Below are 25,677 nucleotides of genomic sequence, written 5' to 3' on the forward strand. Positions count from 1 at the left end.
CAATGGGAAGGAGATGATGATGGGGGCTGATTGGATAAGGATAAAAGGGAAACTTTTTAATGTATTTTCTTTACTTTAGGGAAATTTTTCTTTCTCATTTTAAATCAGGCCTAGACTGAATAGGGGAGGATAGGAGAAAGGGTGGATAGTTTGACAGTTTTCGGAGGAAGCAATAAAATAGTTTTCTCTCCAAGAAAGTTTCTTTACAAAAAACCAAAGCAAGTGTCTCTTCTAACCACCAGATTTCTGCTCCCGTTTTGCTTCAGCGAGCAAAGTGGAGCCCAGTCTGAGGCCTAGGCACGATTCACAGCTTGAGTCAGTTTACTCTGGGAACCTAAGGTGCCAATTCCCCCGCAAGGAAGTTGGAGGGAAAGTGTGAAGGGCTTGTGAAGTTCTTAAAACGCATTTTCTCGGTGGGTGGGGGAGGTAATAATGAAAAGCTGTAGCATTTGAGGAACAAAATGCCACATTAAGCGGCTGGCCCGTACGGGGATCGAACCCGCGACCTTGGCGTTATTAGCACCACGCTCTAACCAACTGAGCTAACCGGCCAGGGCACCAGGAAGTTTCACACAAATTGTAAACAGCGCGTATGCTACGTTGTTTTCCTGACTGTTGTGAAGGGAGAGGTGGGAGGGAAAACTCCATATTCTGCCTTTAGAAACGGCCCCTCCGGGAAAACAGTTTTTTTCAACCCCCCGATTTTGACCCCAAAATACTCAAGCCACGAGCGGGGCTTCCTGAAACTTCGACCGGCCGATCACATAGGTGACCGCTGAGCCGCAGCGGAGGACTCTGCTCCGCGCGCGGGGCCCAGATTCCTTTCCGGGCCTAGAGACCTTTCTGGCGGGTCAGCTTACCCGGGAGCCCGCACCCCCGCACCGCCTCGCCGCCTAGCCTCGGGGTAGCTCCGCGGTTTCGGGGTCCCGGGGCCGCCTCTGCGCGACAGGGACCTCGGGCCCAAGCTCAGGAGAGTCACCCGCTCGGCGCTGCAGGTCCGTCCTCGACACTAGATGGCGCCCATTGCAGGCCTGGGGCAGCGGGGGCGAAAGAACCGCGGGGGCGGCCCCTCTAAAGCCTCTGCACCTCGGTCCCCAAAGACCCCAGGCCGCGCTGACCAATGACAAGGGAAGACGAGAGCAGAGTGAGTTCCAAGTCAGGGTCCTGGAATACTGAAGAAATCCGAGCGCTCAGGTCTGGGTCGCTCAATGCAGAGGAAGGAGGCGGGAAACTCCTTCCAGGAGGTCTGTGCTCCTTTCCCAGCCCCGGGCTGAGCACCTGCGGGCAAAGGTACCCCAGGGAGGGGCCAGCAGAGGCCTTTATTCTAAGTCCCCCTCCACCCTCTGCTGGAGTCTACAGCTCCCCTTCTCCCCCCACCACTGTTTTTAAATTAAGGGTATTGATATTTTCAGAAGTGAATTGACCTGTGTATATTCAAAACAAAACCAAAAAAACTTATCTGTTCCTTCCCACCATTTGTAAGTATATGTATGCATCTTCATATTATATATATATATATATATATAGAGAGAGAGAGAGAGAGAGAGAGAGAGAGAGAGAGAGAAAGAGAGAGAGAGAGAGAGAGAGCTTTTTTTATATCCACTACTGTTACAGGGCAGCCCCAATACAAAACAGGGTGCCTGACTGTGGGTCCTCACCCGCACGCTTAAAAGGGCTTATCAATGCTCTACTGCAGGCACACGCGAAAGGTTAATAAAAGGTTTATTTACAAGGGAAGGGCAAATGAGGAAATGTACAGCTCAGGGAGGAAAATGGGAGACAAAGTTTTAAATACGTCCTACCCAATCCGCCGATCTGGAATCCCAAATGGCACTCTTAGGCCCAAGTGTCTGGTTTTTATACCAAACCTGGCTGCTTAACTCCACCCTCAGGTCCCAGCCACCTTCCCTTTGGTGGTGACAGGATTTGTCTTTCCCAGTGTCTTGATGGCTTTGGTCTGGAGTGGGGGTGGAGTCCACAAAGCCTGCATGGAATTAGCTCAGGACATCCTTTCCCCCTAACACTACTAGTACATAAAGAGCTTAGTTCCTGATATTTTGTGCTTTTTCCTAGAAATGAGTATCAAATCCTTTACCTAGCTAAAATTGCCATTTTTTTTTATTTCATGTTTTTGCTTCTAATATCATAAATGTAAATTATTCTTCTGGTCCTTTAGCACTTTCACTAAGTTTGTACATTTGGGAGGAGGGAAGGCACATCTGCACACCACTATACCACCAATGCCTCCTGCCCTTTTTTTCTTTTTTCATTTTCTTTTAAAAAATTTTTTTAACAATTTATTTATTTATACAAGACCCCGGGTACAGGCCAGTGTGGGTCTGCTACTCCTAGGCAGCCTATTCGGCCATCATTTTGTCACCTAAACAAGGTCAAAATGTCCCGGCCAATTAGGTACAGGAGCCCAACCCTTTCAGCCCTTCATATCAAACAAGAGCACAAAGCTGGATCACACTGGGAAGGTTATGCATCATCAGGCGTGTCCAGAACGCCCGGGGGTGCTGAGGTCCGATGCATAAAGTGTGCATCACGAGGTATGTCCAAACGCCCGGGGGGCTGAGAATACATGTATGACAAGGGACCCCAGAAGCTGATCAGTGGAATGCCTTGTTGATAAGATTAAAACCATGGCTGGGGATTAGGGTGTGTCATAGAGTAGATGAGAAGTGCCTGGAGGGCAGACTCACAATCCCTAATCTTCTACACCCTTCCTCTTTCTTTAATCTCCTTCCCCTTAATCTCCTTTTGCTCCTCCCCCTTACAACCAATGCCGTCTGTCAATAAAAGGGCCAGGATCTTGCTCTTCAGCAGCATCCTGCATTTTGCAGCCTGCTCCACAACTCCCATTTGTCAGTGTGGTGGTGTCCATCTGGCCACCAGGCCAGATGCACGGGAGGGTGAGAGGATTCACCAGAGACAGAGCAGGGAAAAGAACAGGCAGACTGACAAAATACACTGCTGAGGGGAGCCAGGAGAGGTCTGCCGCGCCATGAGGGTATCTTCCCAGGCGGCCAGGATTGAACCCACACTGCAGAAGCTGTAGACAGCTTCTGCAGTGTGGTGCTCAGCGGCCTGCACCACCAAGGAGGCCCCCCTTTTTTTTCTTAATCAGCTAGTAGGTGTCTTTATTTGTTGTAGTCAATGGGAAGTTTTGAAATGTTTGTAGGTCAAAATATTATTGTAATCATTATTCTTGTTTTATGAGGCAGTTGTTATGATAAATGATTTCTACAAGACTGGTCACATTCACTTACTTTGAACTCTAAAGATCACAGTAGCCTCAGTCACTTGCTTATTGTCATAGTTGGTTCCTGGGAAAGAGACATTAAGATGGAAGCTGGGGGAGGAGGGAGTATCAGGAATGCTCCTAGAATCCACAGCTATGAGACTGTGAGCAAAGCAGGATTGGAAAGAGGCAAAAGTTGAATGAGAGGGCCTCCCCAGTGGCACAGCAGTTGAGCACTGGGTTGCAAGGCTGCCCGTAGCCTCTTCAGCGCCAGTTTGATCCCCCGGGCAAGGGTCCCACATGGCGCGCAGACCTCTCCTGCCGCCTGCTGCTCCCCTCAGCAGTGTACTTCGTCAGTCTGCCTGTTCTGCTTTCTGCTCTGGCCCTGGTGAATTCTCTCACTCTCCCGTGCTTCTGATTGTATGCAGTGCTTGTATAAATGTATAATAAGTAAATAAATAAATAAATAATAATAATAATAAAAAGAAGTTGAGTTAGAATTAGCTGTAGGGCCTCCCAGGTGGCGCAGGGAGTAAAGCATCGCACTATGAAACAATCCTCATCCTCTGCAGCATGAGTTTGATTCCCGGGTGGCCAGGGAGCAACCCACATGGTACAGTGGACCTCTCCTGACTCTCCCGCTGCTCCCCTCAGCAGTGTACTTCCTTCAATATGCCTGTTCTGTTCCCCACTGTCTTTGGTGAATCCCCTCACACACACAACCACCCCCCCCCCCAATCTCTGGCCTGTACCCAGCTCTATAAATAAATAACTCTTAAAAAAAAAATTAGCTGTAACAGATGCCTCCGCCAATTTCACAGGGGTACCTGAATCTAAAATGATCCTTCAAAAATGTCCTGAGGCCCAGAGGAGGAGGGCAGGTTTTGCATTCCTCCATCAGCCAGACTTGGATTTGAGCTTCTCCCCAGCAGTGTCTCTTACTTTGGGCAATGTGTCTCTATTCTGCTGAGGGCAGTGCTCAAAGATCAGCTGTGCCGTGAGCCATCAGATAATGTTCCTGAAGTCGAAGAATGAGTGGCTTCATCCTGAAGGGTGGACTGACATTGTGCAACCCATGTCCTCATAGTTCTTTCCGCTGCTATGTATCAGACATGTGCTAACCTTTGACCAGTAACCCCTCCTATATGTTAATAGAGAAGAGAACAGCTGTGGTTAAAGTAAAATGGTAGTTAATGGAAAATCAAGGCATTTTTCTTTTGGGGATTCAACAGAAGTCTCTACCTTGTGACCAGAGAATTTAAGTCACTCCTGTGGTGTCCACACCAGGACAATTTTCCAAGAGGAGATGGTCATGTCAATCCAGCCCTTATATTCATGCATACATCTAAAAGAACTTTCTTATTTTTTGGCTTTGACTGAGACCAGATGTTTTATTCTTTTTTTGTTCTGGAATTACCTAACATAGGAATTAGCAAGAGTTGAGAGTTTCTATCCAAATATTGTGTGATCAGAAAGCTTTGTAAGCTTGGCTCTGTGGCTTAGCTGGTTAAAGCGCCTGTCTAGTAAACAGGAGATCCTGGGTTCAAATCCCAGCGGGGCCTGTGTTGAGCTTTTCATAATTTCTTCTGATGTAAGAAATTTTCTCTAGGTGAATAGGAATTCCCTAATCAAGTCTTGCTTGGAGAAAATGATGTACTTTGTAGAAGGTGAAAAAAGTTCTACAATGTCATAAGGAATTTACCCAAATAAATTTGTTCACAACATTTGTCTTGACTCTAGCAGTTGATGAGGTAACCTAGTCTAGCTTGAAAGTGAAGATTCAGCAGCTTAAAAATACACCTTTTCAGATAACCTCTGATTTTGCTGAGAAATCAGAAAGATTTTTTTTTTTTTTTGCAACCTCAGAACCTTCAACACACTAGGAACAGAGTTGACATGCATAAGGTTTTTTTTTGTTTTTGTTTTTACAATGGACTACTGGCTAATGGCTTTTCTAAAGTTCAAGGTAATATGTAAAAAATGTACTTATCAAATTACCTCTGAGGAACAATGAATGCGCTGAAAGTTGTGCTCAGTGGTCAGTGGTAGAGAGTTTAAATTCCCTCCCTTTGAATATTCCTGGCTCTTCACCATGTCTCATAGTAACCTGCTATTTCCCTTTGCACTTTGCCGTTAGTCCTATTGTAAGGGAAGAAGGTGGAGTGGGGGTTGGGAAAAAAGAGCTAAAAATTGGATTTAAGCTTTAAATTGTGTACTGTAATAGCTGTTCCTATTTTTAAAATGATTCTGGCCTATAAGACATCTCTGAAATTTTTTTTAAAGGAGAACATGATGTAGTCTTAAAAAAAGAATGATTAGTGACCAAAGATATGAAGCATCTAAGAAGAGAGTGTAGGCACATGAAAAAGCATTTTGAGACTTGAAAATCTGAAAAAGACATCAAATCCTGAAGACCAAGGTGTTTGTTTTAGTTGTTGTCTCTTTTTTTTCTGACATCTCTGAAGACTATTTGTCACTCTGCAAACGCCCACCCTCCCATCCTTAGTAATGTGGGCGAAATTCTGCTAGCAAGGGACTGCAATAAGCAGTTCCACTCTAAACATCTGGAAATGCAACTGTGTCAGAAGAATGAGATTTCAAAGAATCCCTTGAAATCGAATGCAGTCTGACCAATGATATTCAACTCGAGTTGACAACTTAGCACTAAACGGTAAATGATTGTTGCTCTATAAGACATTTGGGACAATCTGGGACATTCACAATTGCAATTTCCAACTTGGGGGCTTTTCTGAACAGGTCACTCTGAATATTCTAATAGATGAGTTTGGCAAATGTATTTCTGCTGATACCGATAGTACTGATTTTAATGAGACCTAGGGCATCAAGAAACGTTTGCTTTTTCTTGCGCCGCTTTTGTAGCGGGTTTCCGTAGTGTAGTGGTTATCACGTTCGCCTAACACGCGAAAGGTCCCCGGTTCGAAACCGGGCGGAAACACATCTCCTTTTCCTACTTTGTCTCCTGCGCCTGTTTCGATTTAGGGAAGGACACAGAGAGTCCACGGACCTTGGCGCTCCCTTTGAGGTCCAGGATTTTAAAATTAAAACATGTCCCGCGGAAGCTGGTCACTGTCTTCTTTTTGAATGGACCCTCGCTGGTCGAGGCCCGACCGGTCACCGTGCGCAGAGCCGGCGATCCAGAGACAGAGGGACTTGGGGCTTTGCGCAAAGTGACTTTCGCTTGCACTGGAAGAAGACCGAGAGCTCCGCCTGGAAATCGGGCAGCGCGGCTCCGAGTGCGGGTTCAGGGACGACAGCCGCTCCCGCGGGTGTGATCGTGGTTAGTATTCGGACCAGGCCGGGGCTCGGAGTGGGCGGGGAGGGAGAGTTGTGGGTAAGAGCAGGTCCCTACTCCCCAAAACCAACTCCCGAGGGTCTGTACTGGAGACAGCAGACTCTCACCTTCCCTTTCCTGACTGCCGGCCCCGCTAGGTTCCCACCACCCCCAGGAAGACCGTCTGCACTTCTTTCTGGGGTGCGGCTGGATCTTAGCCTCCACAATTCCAGCGAGCCCCGGCGCGTCCCCCTGGCGCGCAGCTGGGGGCCCAGTCGGACCCTGTATCGGACCTGAACCCCGCACCCCACTTCAGGCCCACGGAGACTCGGGATGCTCACCCGCTGCAGCAGTCTGCAGCCGGCCGGCTCAGGGGGCGCGGGAGACCCCAGCAGGGATGCTTAGTGTGCGCACCCCTTGAGCGCTTTCTCGGGAAGAAGATAGGGATTTTTTGCGTGCTTCATGATATATTTGAATCATGAATCATGATTTCAATCATGAATCATGAATTCAAGGATGGGTTTTCTTTTGGATGGGCATAACGCTGGGCGGAGAGACGGACACGACTAAACCGCTGTCAGGAAATCGTCGCGCCTTGTCTCCTGCGGGTCACTGGGTACAATCCGCGCCTGCACGGAGTGACCACACGGGGGCGGCAGAGAGGGGGTCCGCCGTTGCACCTGCAAAGTTAAGAGGATCCCGGGCCTTCTTGGTCCCATAGTCTGGGTATTTGGATCAGGGAAGAGGAAGAAGAAACCAGCATTTTTCAGAGTCTACAGGTGTTAGATTCACACAAAACCGCCGCAAGCGCCGACCTTAGACACTTGTCCACCCGCCGTTCTCAGCTCACGTCCCAGGCACACCCTCCTGGCCCTCCAAGCTCTGTCCCCTCTTGGTTCCAGAAGTTCCCTCTAGCGGAGAACTTTGCGCTTTTCTCTTCGCTTGTTGTTTTTTGCTCCTGCTTAGATGAGGGGATTTTTTCCCCCAAGACGTCCTTAAAATCGCTACGTGAAAGTCCCATATCAGCTCACCCTGCACACTAACTAGTTCCTTGCACAGTTTATTTTTTTAAAATTTTATTTATTTATGCATACAAGAGCTGGGGTGCAGGCCAGAGGTGTGGGGGGTGAGAGGATTCACCAGAGACAGAGTGGGGAACAGAACAGGCAGACTGACTGAAATACACTGCTGGGGGAGCAACAGGTGAGTCAGGAGAGGTCTGCTGTGCCATGCGCGTAGCTCTGGCTGGGGATAGAACTCATGCTGCAGTGGCTGCGGATAGCTTCATAGTTTGCGTCTTAACCCCTTGCACCACCAGGGAGGCCCTCAAAAGCTTTTTTTTTTTTTTTTAAATATTTATTTATTTATACAAGAACTAGGGTACAGGCCAGAGGCGCTGAAAGGTGACAGCAATCACCAGAAACAGAGCGGGGAACAGAACAAACAGACGGACAGAAGACACTGCTGAGGGGAGCAGCGGGCGAGATAGCAGAGGTCTGCCACGCCATGTGGGAATTTCCCTGGCCGGCAGGAATCCAACCCGCGCTGTAGAGGCTGCGGACAGCTTCACAGCGCGGCGCTCAACCCGCTGCACCAAAAAGCTTTTTTATGCCGTTTTTACAAAGGAGTGATAAATTATAGAGAAGTCACTAGGCAAAGAAAAGAGGGGCTGGGCTTCTAGTGGCCGTAATTGTGAGCAGGTAAATATATGGGGAATCTAAGGAAGATAAAGGTTCCTCTAGTTAGGGCTTGTTCTCCTTCTGTCAGCAGAGATGGAGGAAATTCATGTCCTTTTTAGGCCTTTCCAGTTCTTGCTTTTTCTCAATTACCTGCAGATTCATCCTTATGCCCACGTGGCATATTTTGCGGTGCTGTATTCTGTTCCCCTTCACATGTCATGTTATTGAAACCAGTAATGTGCAAGAAATAACCAGAGTAATAGTCATAGCAACCATACACCGGCAGCTATTAAAGCAAGCAAATATTCATTTTTCATGTATAAACTCAGAAAGCAAGTCTAAAAGGTAGCAGCTGTTCCTGCTGACAGTCATCATTTGTTTTACAGAGGCTGAGGAATGGGAAGATGAAATGGCTTGCTCAAGATCACACACACCAGCTATAAACTTGGGAGCTAGTATTTACTCTTGAGTGGCTTAGGTTAAAGTCTTCCTCATTGTTGCCATCTTCTAGAAGGATGGGTTGTGGAAAGACACAGATTTTAAGGGGGTGAAGCTGAGCATGGAAAATGAAAGTGATTTTGCCTGTGTTGGGAGAGGCAGAGACAGTCAGACTTGGAGACCCTGAGGACATGGATGGAAACCAGAGATTACTTTCACCAACAGGTTTGTTATTGGCATTTCCCCCTGGAGCAAATTGGGACATGAATACTTCAGGACAAAAGGAAGGCTGATTTTTTTCATTGAAGGGAATGAGTATGAATGATGATCATGATAATCAAGACAATATTCCCTAAAAAAAAAAACAAACCACTATACAGATTGTTGCCCTTGAAAGCAGGTGTCAGAAAAGTTCTAGTTAGATAGAGAGTTCTTGTGAGGGAACCCTGATTTGGGAGTGAGAGCCAATCCACTTCCCTGTTGCTCACCTCACCCCCAGTTCAGCCATCATCACCTCCCCATCCATCTATTCCCAGATCTCCGTTCCCCCACCTTCAGGCATCTCTCTGGAAGAATGGAAAAATCTCTATCAGTCTCAGAGGAGTGCAGTAATCTGTCTAGATCTCATTTCCTCATTAAAAAAATATGGGATTTTAAAATCTATTTTGTGCATTTCTAAAACAAATATTAATTGTTACCCATGTGCCACACATTTTTCTAAGTAGTAGAAATGCAGTAGCACGCACACACACACAAACACACCCCTGCCCTGATGGGGTTTGCATTGTCATCTAGAAGGCAGACAATACATGTAATAAACAAGTTAGTTCTCTGTTATGCTGCATGATCATAGCTGATAGGGGGAAAAATACAGCCAAGATTGGGGAGGAGAAGCATTGGGGTGCTGGGAGTTCCTAGTTTGAGAGATAAGGCTCACATCGTGTTTCACCAATAAGGTGCTATTTGAGAAAAGACCTGGTGTAGACAGAGGGTGTGTTGTTCAATCTCAAAACAAGAGTATTCCCAAAAGAGCAGACCATCAGTGCAACATGCCCAATATATAGGAGGAAGAACAAGAAAGGCAATGTAACTGCAGCATAATGAGTAAGAAGGGGTGCAGACCAGGGACCACCCCATAGAGAAATGAGAGTTGGGGCCACCGTGGAGGCCCAACAACTTTGGCTTTACTCTATGAAATGAGGAGATGCTGTTGAGTTTTGAGCAAAGTTGTGCCATAAAGTGTTTTAGTCCAAAGAGCTCTCTAATTGCTTTTCATGAAATAGTCTGTGGGACTGGAAAGCATGGAAGAAGGGAAACCTATTAAGAGATGTTTGCAAGATTTCACCTTCCAGAGGAAAGTATCTTGGACCAGAGTGGTAGCTCTGAGATGTTTTTCAGATCTAGATAGTTGCGAAGGTAGTAATTCCCTGACATATATGAAAGGAGAAAATAAGTGAAATCAAGAATGTCAGCAAGATTTCTTTCCCAAATAGCTGAAAAACTGAAATAGTCAAGCCTTGGGTTGGAGAAAGTTCTTAAGGATCACTGCTCCCATCTCTGTACACAACACAGCAAACAACCAGAAATTGCTTTTTTTTTTTAAAGATTTATTTTATTTATGGATACAAAAGCTGGGGTACAGGCCAGAGTGGGGGGCGGGGTGGAGAGGATCCACCAGAGACAGAGTGGGGAACAGAACAGGCAGATTGACCAAAGTACACTGCTGAGGGGAGCAGCGGGCAAGTCAGGAGAAGTCTGCTGCGCCATGTGGGTTGCGCCTTGGCTGGCCAGGAATCAAACTCGTACTGCAGAGGCTGCAATTGCTTCATAGGTTGCATCCCAAACCCTGCGCCAGCAAGGAGGCCCCGGGAACTTGTTTTTAACCTAATGAGAGGAAATGAGCCCACGGTGCTGTGATGGCCGAGTGGTTAAGGCGTTGGACTCGAAATCCAATGGGGTCTCCCCGCGCAGGTTCAAATCCTGCTCACAGCGTTGCCGCTTTTTTCTGGATTTGGTCCCCCCGTCCGAAGTTTCCTCAAAATTTACTGCTACCCAAACCGGTACACAAGAGAAATCCCTAAGGCCACGGTCCCAATTTATACCTCGGAGGTTTGGGGTGTAAAACCTTTCATTGTTTGCAAGTCTGGGACATTTTTGAGTCCAAGCTGCCGCTGTGCACGTGGAGCTCTGGATTTAAAGCTCAGCACGCTCCAAATATTGGCCTCGTTGAGATGAATTTGCGACATCTGATAAGCATGTCTGATCACAGCAGCAACGGGAGCAGAGGAGACGTTGGCGATCTTGGGAATAGTTTCCTTCTCTGCTTATAGAGAACCGGCAGCATCTTGAAAGCACTCACTTTAGGGTTTGTTCAGACCCCAGAGGTTCTAGATTAATACTTTACTACTAGCGAGGAAATCCAGGCACAGAGATGATGTATTTTGACTTCTGACTTGGCTTTTTCAAGCCCATGCAAAACCTCGCCTCCCTCTTGACGTACTGAGCCTGTTTTTAAATCAATACGTTTGTACTTTCCGATATTTTGCCGACTTTGCCCAGCTAAGTAAAATTTAAGCCAATCTTATATTTGTTAGTTAATGAAGTTTTGTAATTTTCTTTATCAAGTTCGATTCTTAAAGTGCAAAATCTATCGGATTCTTCTTCCTATGGCGTTTCGTGTTTCTTGCTTTTTTGGGGACAGATGAATGGTCTAAAACTAATCCAAACAGGAAGAGTTCAAAACTAGATACTTTTATAAACTGGGTAAGAAAGGAAGAGAAGTCCTGAAATTGAGTGAAGTACACTTAACCGAGTCTGTGGAGATTTATTCAAGTAACAGATATTGGTTCAAGCAAAAAAGCAAGCTATAAAGTACCAAATTTTGAATGCACAGAAAGTCTGAGAATAAGTGAAGAAGGAATATTGTTTTGAATGAAAATGTTTTCTGTAAATGCACATTATGCAAACAAAATACATTCCAGAATCAGTGCAGGTTTGGGTTCTAATCTCTATCTAAACAACAACAACAAAAATCAGTCCTCTCTTGACGTGGTAGAAACCGTGAAGATTACTGAAAATAGTAATTCTGAAATCCACCATACAGGTATGGGCCAGTGGCGCAATGGATAACGCGTCTGACTACGGATCAGAAGATTCTAGGTTCGACTCCTGGCTGGCTCGGCTATTTTTCTCAAACACTCTCTCGACTTTCTTTTTTCAAAAAGAGAATGAGGTGTCCTTAACCCCCTTCCAATATATTCTTCTTAAACTGATTCTTCACGGTCTATGGTGCTCTTCCCTGGCAGATGAGTCTAAAAGACTTCAGAAGCATCACAGGAGCGGTCCTGTATCATTTTCTTCTTCCTTTCACCTCTTTCTCAACTTGAGAAAAGAAGTGGATTGAAAAAGGACAAAGGACAGTTTGTTTCTTTTTTTTAATCATAAGAGGTTTTCGTGCCGAACAGGGGAAATTGGGAGGAGTTGTAGGTAGCTTTTTGGTGGCCAAAAGTCGGTCGCTAATGGCCCGTACGGGGATCGAACCCGCGACCTTGGTGTTATTAGCACCACGCTCTAACCAACTGAGCTAACCAGCCACTCCCTAAAGGTTTGTCCTCCAGAAAATCCTAAGTGTATTGACATCGTAAAGTTTACCTAAATAAAAGTCAAGGGAATTCCCACTGCTTTCACGATTTCTTGTAAATGAAAGTTTTAAACCATATCTATAAACTTCAATGAGGAGCCCACACGTTTGCAATCTTCGGAATTTAGCCTAGAAAATTCGCGCTGCCCTTCGTGTGCAGAGGCTGAGTCTAGTGTGCAGAGATTGCAGAGTAGTGCGATTTTCAGTCACGAGTGAAGAGAGCCTACCCTTTGTAGAAGCTTATCTGAAAATTGCAACTTGCAAACTAAATTGCAACTTGCAAACTTCTCTTTAACCGCGCGAACTTAAGAACCTAGTATTTTCAAGTTGGTTCCCATGACCGAAAAGAAGGAAGGGGAGTGGAGCTTTCCAGGAGATCTCGGGAGAAGCGCAAACAAGGATACCCACTGTGGGAGCCGGGCCAGCCGACAGTCCCAGGTTCCCAGAGTATATCTGGTGTGTATTTTAAGGATGGTAGAAAAAGACCGCGGTGATTTGCAGAAGGATGAGATGCTGCTGCTGCCTGGCTAAGTATTTCAATTTTCACCCAACTGCCCTGTCTGTGTCACTCAAATTGCTTCTTGCAAATCCAAGGGTCCAAGCATCCTTTGTGGTGGTGACGCCAGAAAAAGTGAGAGATTCCCCTTGCTCCTTGGTGAGGCTATTGGTTTTATCAGGTGAAGGAAAGTTGAAAGCAATGTCCAAGGATTCACCAGAGACTGAGTGGGGAACAGAACAGGCAAACTGACTGAAACACACTGCTTGAGGGGAGCATCGGAGAGAGAAGGGAGGTCTGCTGCACCATGTGCGTAGCCCCCTGGCCGGGGATTGAACTCGTGCTGCAATGGCTGCTGATTGCTTCACAGAGCTGAGAATTAACCCCTTACTCCACCAGAGAGGCTCCTACAGATAAAATTCTTTATGTGTAAAAATGTTTACTAGCACTTTCTTTCTGGTAACAAATCATTGGAAACACTCTAAATGAAAACCTCAGGGGATGGTTCGATAAATTACAGTATACACATAACATGAAGTGTAGCAATTACAGGGTATATGTTAAGTGAGGGTTAAAAATGAGGGTTCAGACCAGAGACACTTTTGGGGGGGTGGGGGACGGGAGGGGAGGGATTGGGGTCAGAATGGGGGGTAGCAATTGTATGGGGAATATAAAAATAAAATTTATTATTAAAAAAAAATGAGGGTTCAGAACACAGAAAGGACCACGATGGACAAGGTGCAGAGAAAAGGCGCAGCGCGCCTCCTGGTGGCGAGGACAGGTATTGCGGCGAAAGGGGAGATGAGAGTGCGCTTTTGGGGGGAGGGGGCAAAAAGCACCCGAAGGCGTCGTCTGCACACCTGTTCTATCATTATCAGGGGAGGGACTGGTTTCTAGTCATCTGTGGTCGCTGCTAAAAATTTCTCACCAAGTTTTGAAATACAGATATAGATACATTTTGCCATTTTAACGACTTCCTGAAATTTTCCGTGGCACCTTGTTTGGAGAAGACATGGGACATTTGCCTTCTTTTCCAGTTTGAATTTCCAAAGTGTCACGCGGTAGCAGGCGGGACTGTGGACGTGGCCACCGTTTGGGCGTTCAGGTGAGTCCCCCGCCCCCTTCCTACCTGGCACCTGAGCGGGCCCTCTCACCACGCAAGCGCACTCAGCCCCGCCGCCCAGCTCCCGGGCCAGCGCATCCCCGGGACGCGGAGTGAAGTTTGTTCTCCTGGGACCCCAGTCTCCAGAAGACCCATGTGCGCTTTGATCTAGGGACCTCCTGGGGCACGAGAGAAGGAGGCGAGCCAAAGGTGAGAGGCAGGTGAGAACATCTCCCTGCGGGAGACTGACTACTGGGGTCCCGCCGGAGGACCCGGTGCGGGAAGGGCTGCGTGTGGAAAACGGAGTGACTTTTTTGGTTCATTATTGGGCCTGGAGGAATAGAGGGCTCGGGGTTCATTCTTGAGGTGACCCCCCTCTGCATCCCGCCTGCGCTGATTAAAGGGCGCGTCCTGCGCGCTCTGCCCCTGTTGCCTTTGTGCCAAGCGGTGGCCCCTGGTGTGGGTCATCCGGGCTCCGTTCCCATCCGTTGGTCTGTGTGTTCTACCGCCGTGGGTTCATCCCAGAGTTTGGGGAACATGTAACATTTTCTGGGGCTGGCAGCACTCCCTCTGTCCACCTGTGACTATGCAGGTGCTTACTTTCACCAGCTCTCTCCCTCTGCAGGGCAGCAGCCTCCTGCCTGCCCGTGACCTGTGCCATGCCGCCCGTGACCTCCGCTGTGCCACCCTCAGCGGAGGCAGCTCCCCTCAAGGCCGCCTGCTGCCATAAGCAGGCCTCTCTCAGCAAACCTGACCCTTTTAGGTAAAGATATGGAGATTGAGCCCATGGTGGAATCTCCAATCAGAAATTACAAAGGCTCACAAGGAATGAGCCCCTCCCAAACAGAAGAGGACTGTATCAGTGCAGTCTCTGACCTGGCTAGGGCAGCAATTCCACTGCCCACCTGTGACTATGCAGGTGCTTCTTTTCACCAATGCTCTCCTCTGCAGGGCAGCAGCCTCCTGCCAGCCTGTGACCTGTACCTGCCCAGACTTCTCTTCACTGACCTCCCTCAGTGGAGGCCGCTCTCCTGAAGGCCACCCACCTGCAACCATGCAGGCGTCTCTCAGCAAACCTGTCCCACTCCAGGCAGTTCTTCCTGCCCGTTGGTGTCTACGCAAGTTTCCTTTATTCCTCCGTCCCGTTCCCTAATAAACCTGCTCTTTAAATATAACTAACGTCTCTTTCTCGTGGAGAAACTCGCCTGGGAAACCTGCCATGTGCCACTGAAAGGGAAGCTCTGGTGAAACGTTTCCCACAGTGAACCCAAGGACCCAGAACTCCAAACCCACTGACTCCAAAAAACGACATGAACTTGACACCCCGCCCCCCCCATCCCTCCTGTACGTCCTGCACGCTCTGCCCCTGTTGCCTTGGTGCCAAGCAGCAGGTCCTCCAGGCTCTGTTCTGGTCCATTGGTCTATGTGTTTTACCGCAGTGGTTTCATCCTAGAGTTTGGGAAACATGTTGTAACATTTTCTGGAACTGACACCAGCCCCCAACCCTGGTCTAGCAGGCTGGAGGGTGAAGGCATCCCAGGCACTGGGTCCTGCGCCATGGGGCACCGGCTGAAGGGAAGGCCCGTGTCTGCACCCCACTGTGGACCATGGGGCGCTCAGCCTCTGCCTCCCCCAAGAGTGAACCCAAAGGCCCCCGCACTCCAAACCCACTGACTCCAAAAGCAACGTCACTGTGTGCTCCCTTTAGAAAGGGGGAGATTGGGCAGCACTTCCACTGCCCACCTGTGCCACTGCCCACACAGGTGCCTCTTTTCACCAACTCTTTCCCTCCATGGGGCAGCAGCCTCCTGCCTGCCCATGACCTGTACATGCTGGGGCTTCTCCTCACTGACCTCCCTCAGCGGAGGCAGCTCTCCTCAAGGCCGACTGCCTGCAACCATGCAGGCCTCTCTTAGCAAACCTATCCCTTGTGGGGCAGCTCTTCCTGCCCGCTTATGTCTATGCAAGTGTCTTTTACTATCCTATCCCTTTTCTAATAAACCTGCTCTTTAAATATCAAAAAAAAAAAGAAAGAAAGAAAGAAAGAAAGGGGGAGATTGGACCCCTCCTTGCCTTCAGCGTCTGTGTAGGTCGGTGCAAGGGGGAACAGATGCCCCCCCCACCCTCTGCAGGGTAGTGGCCTCTGCACCGCAGAACCTCGCTCTTCTCCCTGCGGGAACTGGATTCCCGGGCCAGTGTTGCCAGTTTTCTCACAGAATCAGATCTTCAGATCTGTGTGGCTGCGCGATGGGCTCATGTCCTCAGTTCAGTTACCTAAAAACTAACTCTAGTTGAGACTTTGTGTCCAGTTACCGGTTTGACATCTAGGATCAAGATGTCTCCAGCTTCCCTTTCCAGAGTGTTGCTGCTCTTCCTGGTCCTTCACGCCCCCTCTACCCCCATTTCAGTATGGTGAAGAGTTTCTGTGAAAAAATGCATCGGAGCCTCAATCAGGATGGCACTGGATCTGTACTTTCCTTTGGCAAGTCTGCGCTTTCAGCAACACTGGTTGTTCTGATTTGAGCACAGGCTCTTTCCATTCACTTGTGGTTTTGGTTTTGGCCAACAGTATTTTATTTTTCTTCCTCCGCCCCCCTCCCCCCATGTAGTTTTTGGAGAGTGCGGGGTCCTTAGGTTCACGCTGGGAAAGGTTTCGCCAGAGCTGGCGTTTCTGGGGCCCGCGGTGAGTTTCTCCACGAGGCAGAGATGGTAGTGATTTTAAAGGGCAGGTTTATTAGAAAAGGGATAGGGCAGTACAAGACACTTGCATAGATGCAAGCGGGCAGGAAGAGCTGCCCTTTAGTGGGGGCAGCGTGAGGTTTTGTCCTCTTCTTTTGGTGGGAGGGCCTCATCTTTGCAAGTGGTCAGATTATTAGATTTTTGCCAATTTTGGACAACTGTGCAAAACCAGGAAGGGACCACAGATTCCAGGGTGAGGAATGGAGATTCCACGGTGGGCCCACTCTCTCTATCTTTACCTCAGATCTGTGCTCCACTCCCTAGAGCATCTCATCCTGATGGGTCTCATGTGAGAAGGCCCTGGTGCCTCAGGGTCACAACCTCTACAGCTGGGCAAGGGTCATGTTATTTCCCTCTACACCTACCTCCTTGTGAGTCAGGTTCTGGTCTTGGGGCACCTCCTTTCCAGTCTCTCTATTCTTGTTCTCCTTCCCCCCCCCTCCAATTTTTTATTTTCTCAACAGGATTTATAGTTTTCCATTGTACAGTTTTTCTCCTTGTTTAATTGTATTCCCAGTCTTTTGTTCTTTTGATGCAATTGTACATGGAATAGTTTTCTAATAGTTCTTTATTATTAGGGTATAAAAACACAACTGAATTTTGTTAGAAAAAAAAGGAAGCCAAGAATATCAGACTGAAGCAGCCTTTATTGAAAGTGGTGAGGGATGACTCTCTGCAGGCCAAGAGTTGCACCCACAATGGGAGAGCGGGTCTTTATAGGGTCAAGCTACTGCCAGAATTTTTTGGCTATTAGGAGGGAGATCAGAGTTGGCTTATCTCTGCTTTGGCTTATCTCAGGGTCCCTGTTTCCTGGCTGTGCCGGTTTTTCAAAGGGCCTGTGTGTGCTCTCATCATGCCAGACTCTAAAGAGGTGAAAAAAAGGGGAAAGGGACAGCGTCATCCTCACTGCATCTAGCTACAGTGCTGAGAAGGGGCGGAGGTGGGACCCCGAGTCTGGGAGGGAGCACTTTGTGGCCGGTGGGTCCATTGGTGGTGGAGGAAGAACAGGGCCTTATTGAAGAAGCAGGTTTCTAGGAAAATGATTGCAATGACAACAGTTTCCACCTCCAGGAGGGTGGAAAATCAGGGCCGAGGAGGCTTGCTGGTCCCCACCAGGAAGATCCTGGTTGCTGGAGTTTTGCTAAAAGTGGGAAGTTTTCTGACCCTCGGGAGGCTGCGGGGTGCCGCTTGAGTCCCTTAGGGCCCAGAGGGAAGACATGCTGGACTGGATGGCGGACCTGCATCAAAAGTGAGGAAGACTGTAGGGAGTGAGTCATTCCACTGAGCTCACTTGAGGGGCTGTCTCCTGCCTCCTTGTGCCACAACCTGGAATTCGAATCCTGGTGGGGAGGGGGCTGGGGATCAGAGGGTTTATGGAGAAAGTAAAAGTAGGAGGCAAAGGAGTAGAGTTAAATCTGGGTGGGACTGAAATGGCAGAAGGTTCCTTGGAGCAAGAGATCTCTGAGCAGTTCCAGGGCTTGGGTGGGATCCAAGAGCAGGGCCAAGGAGGGCGCATACTTATGAGAAAGTGAACAAGACTAAAGTGTACCAGTGAGGGGGGCAGTTGGCCAGTCCAAAGAACTGGAGCAGGCAGAGTAAGCGGCCACTTACCAAGAAGGTGATCTTTTTGTCACTTCTAGGGTCACCTGAGGCTTGTCCGTAGAGAAAATAAACAGGGAAGTCTGCCTCACCTCTGGGCTTCTTCAGAGGTCTCCTCCTGCACTGGGGTCTTCATGTTACAGGGCAGGGAGAGGGACACCCCAGTAACCCCAAACCTGCCCACTCAAAATAGGTTCTGTCATCTGCCGCATCAAGAAAACACATAAGACCTTCAATGGAAAGGAACTTTAATACAATTAGTGTGTAATACAGAAAAGACAAAGAATATAGTTTCTAAATCAAGCACCCAAGGTCACCCATCCCTTGTGGGTAAAAGTCTGCCCTAACAGGATTGGCCCAGAGCAAGGCCCAAAAGCTGCCCCAAGTCTAAAGTACCTTCCAGTGGGGACCCATAGGAAAGGGCAGAAGGGACCAGACAAGTCTGGGAGGAAAATAGCAAAATTAAAATCAAGATAAAAGCTGCCACTGTTAACCTCCCCACAGATCTCTCACCCACGTCTGTTCCAACCAGTCCAAGACCAAGAAGCAACTGTAGTTTCTTCACACGTCCCACGTGCCTCCTCCGGGTCTCCTTCTGGCTCCAGCCTGCTTCCTCCCTTATTCAGTCTCCTCTGCAGCTTCTTCTCTCCCTGCTCAGCTCCACCCTCCCTTGGGTGGGGCAGAAACCCGGAACCTTCACCTTTCCTGGGGACCACCCTGTTACAGTTGGACCAGGGGAGGGAGGGTCTGATCTGAAGATTAATGGGGGTTTCTGCAAGAAGGATCTGATGAGGCCAGTGGGTTTGATGAAGAGAAGGGCAAAGAAGGACTGCACGCAGGAAACCTCATTTCGATGGAGGAAATTACGTAAATCTTGTAAAATGTCAGGGTCAAGAGTGCCAAATTCAGGCCATCCGTTGTTACTGTCTAGTTTGCAAACAGGCCAGATTTGGGTGGAGAGCTGGATGAGACCTGTGCACTTTATAACTGGTTTTAATCCAGTTGTGGAGATGCTGTGGAGGAGGCACCCCAAAGAGGAGCAAGGTTGGGTGGGGGGGGCAATGGATGTGGTAGTGATGGGGTGTTTACCCATGTGGGGAGTTGAAGCAGGTGGAGACCGAAGGGGAGACCAAAGGGGGCCTTAACGGCTGGGGGTAACAGCAGAATCTAACAGGCGTCCCTGCGATTCTGGCTCCAAACAAAAACCCGAGTGAAGCTAAGGGCTCCCGTTCAGCTACAGGAGTGCATCACCTAGACCTGAAAGGAAGGCCCTGAGTGGGGGTGGGGAAGAGACTGGAACAACAAGGGGAGAAGAGAGGGAGGGAGTGGTGATAGGGTACAGGAGTCAGCAGTCTGGTTGGGGTCCTGTTGTGGGGATTTTACCTTAAATGCTGGCCTGTGGTGGATGTGGTCCAGATGTCAACCCCCTGCAGGCTAACATTCTCACCCCAAAATGGAAGCATCAATCTTAAAAGGGTTAGGGAACTGCTGGAATTTTTGGTGTACATGAGGGGGTCTCTTCTGCCTGAGGGGGTTCTGCAGGAATTGTTTACTGTTGTCAGCTTTATCTCTGATTCAGTTTATCTCAGATTTCCTGGCTCCTGATTGTGCTCTTATCAGGGAGAAATCTTACAAATGTGAAGAATGTGGAAAAGCCTTTAACCAGAAGTCAAGTCTTACTCTACATCAAAGAATTCACATCAAGGAGAAATGTTAAAATTGTCAAGTCTTGGCCTCCCCAGTGGCGCAGATGGTTGAGCTCAGGAAGCTGTCCACAGCCTCTGCAGCTCAGGTTCGATTACAGGCCTGCCAGGGAGATACCCACATGGTGCGGCAGACCGCTCGTGCTTTCAGTCTGTCTGCCTGTTCTATTCCCGGCTCTGTCTCCGGTGAGTCTTCTCACCCTCCCGCACTTGTCAATTTTTTTAAAAGATTTATTTATATATGCATATAAGAACTGGGGTACAGGCTAGAGGTGTAGGGGGTAAGAGGATTCAGCAGAGACAGAGTGGGGAGCAGAACAGGCAGATTGACTGAAATACACTGCTAAGGGGAGCAGCTGGCAAGTCAGCAGAGGTCTGCTGCTGCCATGTGGGTAGCTCCCTGGCTGACCAGGATGGAACTCCTGCTGCAGAGACTGCAGATAGCTCATAGGTTGCATCTTAACCCCTTGTGCCACCAGGGAGGCCTGAAGTCAATTTTGTGACTTCAGTGTGTTTAACCAGAAGTTTAACCAAAAGTGGCAGTGTGTTTAACCAGACCTCAAATCATCCTAAACATCAGAGTGCCTGCTGAGAGAAACCTTTAAATGGAAAGTGATGAATGGTTTGTCCAAATATACATTTTGAAATTACCAGATTTTCATACTGGAAACTTTAAAGAAGGAAAATAGGGGAAAGTAATTTATAATGAAATTTAAATACAGTGCTTGCTTCGGCAGCACATATACTAAAATTGGAATGATACAGAGAAGATTAGCATGGCCCCTGTGCAAGGATGACATGCAAATTCATGAAGCATTCCATATTTGTGGATCAGGAAGATGTGGTATATATACACAGTGGAATATTATTCAGCAATCAAAAAACATAAACTCATGGCATTTGCAGCAACGTGAATGGAGCTAAAAGGAATTATGCTCAGTGAAATAAGCCAGAAGGAAAAAGAAAAATATCAGATGGTTTTATTTATAGCAGGAATATAGGGGAACCAAATAGGATATCAGTGTAAAAAAAATAATAACAGTACAAAACACAACAAAGCAAAAACAGAGACATCCTGCAGGGGAGGAGGAGGGAGAGGGATGAGAGGGAGGGAGGGAGGGAGGAGGCACAGGGCACTGTGGTGATGGTGCACGGGTGTGTTGGTGAAGGAAATTCTATGGAGACTACACCTGAGGGGGTGGGGGGAAGTAAATACTGTTTAAAAATGAAAAATGATGTAGAAATATAAAAAAATTAAAATTAAAAAAGAATAAAAATAAGAACAAAAAATAACAGAAATTTAAATGATTGTTAAGACATTGCAGTAAGCAGGAAGTTTTTTTTTTAAATTTATTTTTACAAGAACTAGGATACAGGCCAGATGTGTGGGAGGGTGAGAGAATTCACCAGAGATAGAGCAGAGAGCAGAAAAGGCAGACGGACTGCTGAGGGGAGCAGCAGGCAAGGCAGGAAAGGTCTGCCACGCCATGTGGGAATCTCCCCAGCTGGGAATCAAACCGGCACGGCAGAGGCTGCAGACACCTTCACAGAGCTGCACTCAACCCACTGCGCCACCAGGGAGGCCCTACAGCAAAGTTATTCTTATTTTTTTTTTAAATAAATTTTATTTTTATATTTCCCATATGCTGCAAGAGGCCTTGATGCCCCAGCCAGATAAGACACTGGCAAGCAGCAAAGGTAAAGGGCCTCACACCGTGGGCTGAAGATTCCTTGTGCCTCACACCGTGGGGCTGAAGATCTAACATTCCTTCATTTTTTGTTCTTGGTCATAAAGAGAGACAAAATTTCCCAAAAATACATTAGGCTATAAATTATATGTATCAGCAGACTGCAAGCAATTGACACAGAAAATTACCTGTTTAGAAATTAGTTACTATCCAATTCGGCCCAATTAACAAAGGGAGACAATTTATTGTATATATCTGACAAGCAATCCAGCATAACAATTACAGTAAATCCTTCTTTTGTTTTTTCAGAAGTTTCCTTTTTATTTAGAAGTTTCTTAGGAAAGTTTTTAAATGAAGTTAACTGTGTTAAGAAGTTTGTAGGTAGAAAAAGTTCTGATAGCTGAGCAGCAGCTGGTCTCTGACTGAAGGCCATGTGAATAAAATAGTCTTTTGATGCTTAGGCTTTAGCTGATAGGGAAGCACTGGTGGCTATCCACTGTCTTAGATAATTGTCTAGCTGAAAAAATAAGTTTTAGTGTTAGGTCTGGTTTTTTATCTATTAACCTTGAAGGCTACAGTCTAGCTGGGACCCGTAGGAGCCAGTAGTCCATGGGAATAAAATACACTAATTGTTTCTGCTTTACACATGACAATGTATTTTTTTTTTCTGCTTACTAAAAATTAATAAAGACCTGCTGAGTCTCTTGGCAGAAGATACTAGCACCTCACCAAGTGTCAGTGTCTCCTCATTCTACCTCACCCCCTTCCCTTCAGCCCTTAAGTTTCAGCCCCTTACAGGTCGCCGAGGCCTTCTCATCCTTTCAGGAACCCCTGACACGACGTTTTGCCGGAGGCTGGTCCCCAGCACCCATGCAATTGCAATCCCCTTATTTTGACCCCAATCCCTCCCCTCCTATCCCCCCACCTCCCATAGAGTGTCTAGGTTCATAGTTGTTTGTTGATTTTGATTTTCACTTTCTTATAGTTATTCATTTTCCTGGTCCCTTATTTAAATTTTCTAGATTCCTGCTATGAGTGAGACCATCCGGTATTTTTCTTTTTCTTTCTGGCTTATTTCGCTCAGCATGATCCCTTCCAGTGCCATCCATGTTGCTGCAAATTGCATGTGTTTATCTTATTTGAATGTTGAGTAATATTCCATGGTGTATATGTACCACATCTTCTTGATCCAGTCATCTATTTTTGGGCATTTGGGTTGTTTCCAAAGCTTAGCTATTGTAAACAGTGCTGCTATAAACATAGGCGTGCAGGTGCTCTTTGGAATTGATGTTTCTGTGTCCTTTGGGTAAATACCTAGGAGTGAAATTGCTGAATCATATGGAAGCTCTATGTTTAGTAGGTCCAGAAATCTCCACACAGCTCTCCATAGTGGTTGGAACAGTTTGCACTCCCACCAACAGTGCAGAAGAGTTCCTTTTTCTTCACATCCTCGCCAACATTTGTTGTTGCTAGTTTTTTTAATATGTGCCATTCTCACTGGTGTAAGATGGTATCTCATGGTAGTTTTGATTTGCATTTCCCTCATTACAAGTGATGTTGAACATTTTTTCATATGCCTGTTGGCCATTCGCATTTCCTCTTCAGAGAAGTTTCTTTTTAGCTCTTCTGCCCATTTTTTGACAGGATTATTTTCTTTGGTGTTGTTGAGTCTCATCAGCTCTTTGCAGATTTTTGTGATCAGTCCTTTATCATTAGTGTTGTGTGCAAAAATGTTCTCCCAGTTGGTGGGGTTTCTCTTTGTTTTTGTTATTGTCTCTTTTGCTGTGCAGAAGCTCTTTAATTTGATGTAGTCCCAGCTGTTTATCTTTGCCTTCACTATCACTGCTTTGGGTGATGTGTCTGTAAAGATGTCTTTGATGTGCATATCATGTAGTGTTTCGCCTATATTTCCTTCTATGTATTTTATGGTTTCAGGTCTTATGTCTAGTTCTTTAATCCATTTTGAGTTGATTTTTGTGTATGGTGTGAGGTAGTGGTCAAGCTTCATTCTTTTGCTTGTAGCGACCCAGTTTTCCCAGCACCATTTATTGAACAAACTTTCTTTGCTCCAATGCATAGTCTTTGCTCCTTTGCCAAAGATTAGTTGACCATAAATCTGTGGGTTTATTTCTGGATTTTCTATTCAATTCCATTGGTCTGTGTGTCTGTTCTTGTGCCAATACCATGCAGTTTTAATGATTATGGCTTTGTAGTATAGTTTGAAGTCTGAGAGTGTGATGCCTCCATTCCCTTCTTTTTTTTTCAGGAGAGCTTTGGCTATTCGGGGTTTTTTGTGATTCCATATGAGTTTCATCAATAATTGTTCTATTTCTTTGAAGAATGACATTGAAATTTTTATTGGAATAGCATTGAATCTGTATATTGCTTTTGGAAGGATGGCCATTTTAATAATGTTTATTCTTCCAATCCATGAGCAGGGGATGTCTTTCCATTTCTTTGTGTCTTCTTCTATTTCTTTTAACAGTGTTTTACAGTTTTCTTTGTATAGGTCCTTTACCTCTTTTGTTAGATTTATTCCCAAGTATTTGATTTTTTTTGTTTCAATAATAAAAGGGATGGTTTTTTTTATTTCTTCTTCAGATTTATTGTTTGTGTATAGGAAGGCTACTGACTTTTGTGTGTTGATTTTGTATCCTGCCACTTTGCTGAACTGATTGATGAGTTGAATTAGTTTTTCTGTGGAGTTTTTGGGGTTCTTTATGTATATTATCATATCATCTGCAAATAGTGATAGTTTGACTTCTTCTTTTCCTATTTGGATTCCTTGGATGTCTTTCTCTTGTCTTATTGCTCTGGCTAGGATTTCCAGTATTATATTGAAAAGCAGTGGTGAGAGTGGACATTCCTGTCTTGTTCCCAATCTTAATGGAAATGCTTTCAGCTTTTCACCATTGAGAATGATACTGGCTGTTGGCTTGTCATATATGGCCTTTATGATGTTGAATTATGTTCCTTGTATCCCGAGAATTTCAAGGGCTTTTATCATGAATGGGTGTTGCACTTTGTCGAAAGCTTTCTCAGCATCTATTGATATTATCATATGGTTTTTATATTTCTTTTTGTTGATGTGTTGGATAACGTTGATTGATTTTTGGATGTTGAACCATCGTGTCCCTGGAATGAATCCTACTTGGTCGTGGTGAATTATCTTATGGATACATTGTTGGATTCTGATAGCTAAAATTTTATTGAAGATTTTTGCATCATTGTTCATTAGGGAGATTGGCCTGTAGTTTTCTTTTTTTGTGTTGTCCTTGTTTGGTTTTGGTATAAGTGTAATGTTGGCTTCATAGAACGTGTTTGGTATTGTCCCTTCCTTCTCAATTTTTTGGAAGAGTTTGTGAAGGATAGGCACTAATTTGTTTCTGAACGTTTGGTAGAATTCATTTATAAATCTATCAGGTCCTGGGATTTTGTTTTTGGGGAGGTTTTTGATGACCATTTCAATTTCACTGCTTGTAATTGGTCTGTTTAGGTGTTCTATTTCTTCTTTATCTAGTTTTGGGTGATTGTAGAGTTGTAGGAATTTGTCCATCTCCTCTACATTGTTGAACTTGTTTCCATATAACTGTTCATAGTAGTTTCTGATTATTCATTTGATTTCTGCTGTGTCTGTTGTGATTTCTCCTCTTTCATTTATGATCCTGTTTATTTGTGTTTTCTCCCTTTTTTCCTTTGTGAGCTTGGCTAGGGGTTTTTCTATTTTATTTATTTTTTTGAAGAACCAGCTCTTGGTTTCATTGATCTTTTGGATTGATTTTTCAGTTTCAATTTCATTTAATTCTCCTTTGGTTTTTATTATTTCTTTTCTCCTACTGGTTTTGGGGGTTTTTTTGTTGTTCTTTTTCTAGATCTTTGAGCTTCGAGATTAGGTTGTTTCTTTGAGTTCTTTCTTGTTTCTTGATGTGAGCCTCTATTGCTATATATTTTCCTCTTATTACTGCTTTTGCTGCATCCCATACATTTAGGAAATTGGTGTCCTCCTTGTCATTCAATTCAAAGAAATTTTTAATTTCTTCTTTGATCTCCTCATTAG

The 25,677-nt window shown here is 46.1% G+C and overlaps 7 non-coding genes across 7 annotated transcripts; 5 read left to right on the forward strand and 2 right to left on the reverse strand.

Moving 5' to 3' along the window:
- Window positions 1-478: 478 nt before the first annotated feature.
- Window positions 479-552, reverse strand: TRNAI-AAU (transfer RNA isoleucine (anticodon AAU)). Its single transcript has one exon. It is a non-coding gene; the product is annotated as a tRNA-Ile (tRNA).
- A 4,180-nt stretch (window positions 553-4,732) lies between these two features.
- TRNAT-AGU (transfer RNA threonine (anticodon AGU)) lies at window positions 4,733-4,806 on the forward strand. Its single transcript has one exon. It is a non-coding gene; the product is annotated as a tRNA-Thr (tRNA).
- A 1,321-nt stretch (window positions 4,807-6,127) lies between these two features.
- Window positions 6,128-6,200, forward strand: TRNAV-AAC (transfer RNA valine (anticodon AAC)). The gene has a single exon. It is a non-coding gene; the product is annotated as a tRNA-Val (tRNA).
- A 4,363-nt stretch (window positions 6,201-10,563) lies between these two features.
- TRNAS-CGA (transfer RNA serine (anticodon CGA)) lies at window positions 10,564-10,645 on the forward strand. Its single transcript has one exon. It is a non-coding gene; the product is annotated as a tRNA-Ser (tRNA).
- A 1,115-nt stretch (window positions 10,646-11,760) lies between these two features.
- On the forward strand, window positions 11,761-11,833 carry TRNAR-ACG (transfer RNA arginine (anticodon ACG)). Its single transcript has one exon. It is a non-coding gene; the product is annotated as a tRNA-Arg (tRNA).
- Window positions 11,834-12,172: 339 nt separating this feature from the next.
- TRNAI-AAU (transfer RNA isoleucine (anticodon AAU)) lies at window positions 12,173-12,246 on the reverse strand. Its single transcript has one exon. It is a non-coding gene; the product is annotated as a tRNA-Ile (tRNA).
- An 8,407-nt stretch (window positions 12,247-20,653) lies between these two features.
- On the forward strand, window positions 20,654-20,760 carry LOC119253686 (U6 spliceosomal RNA). The gene has a single exon (XR_005127199.1). It is a non-coding gene; the product is annotated as a U6 spliceosomal RNA (small nuclear RNA).
- Window positions 20,761-25,677: the final 4,917 nt, after the last annotated feature.

Source organism: Talpa occidentalis, unplaced genomic scaffold (assembly GCF_014898055.3).
Source record: "Talpa occidentalis isolate TD23 unplaced genomic scaffold, MPIMG_talOcc4v2.1 talOcc4.2, whole genome shotgun sequence".
NCBI lineage: Eukaryota > Metazoa > Chordata > Mammalia > Eulipotyphla > Talpidae > Talpa > Talpa occidentalis.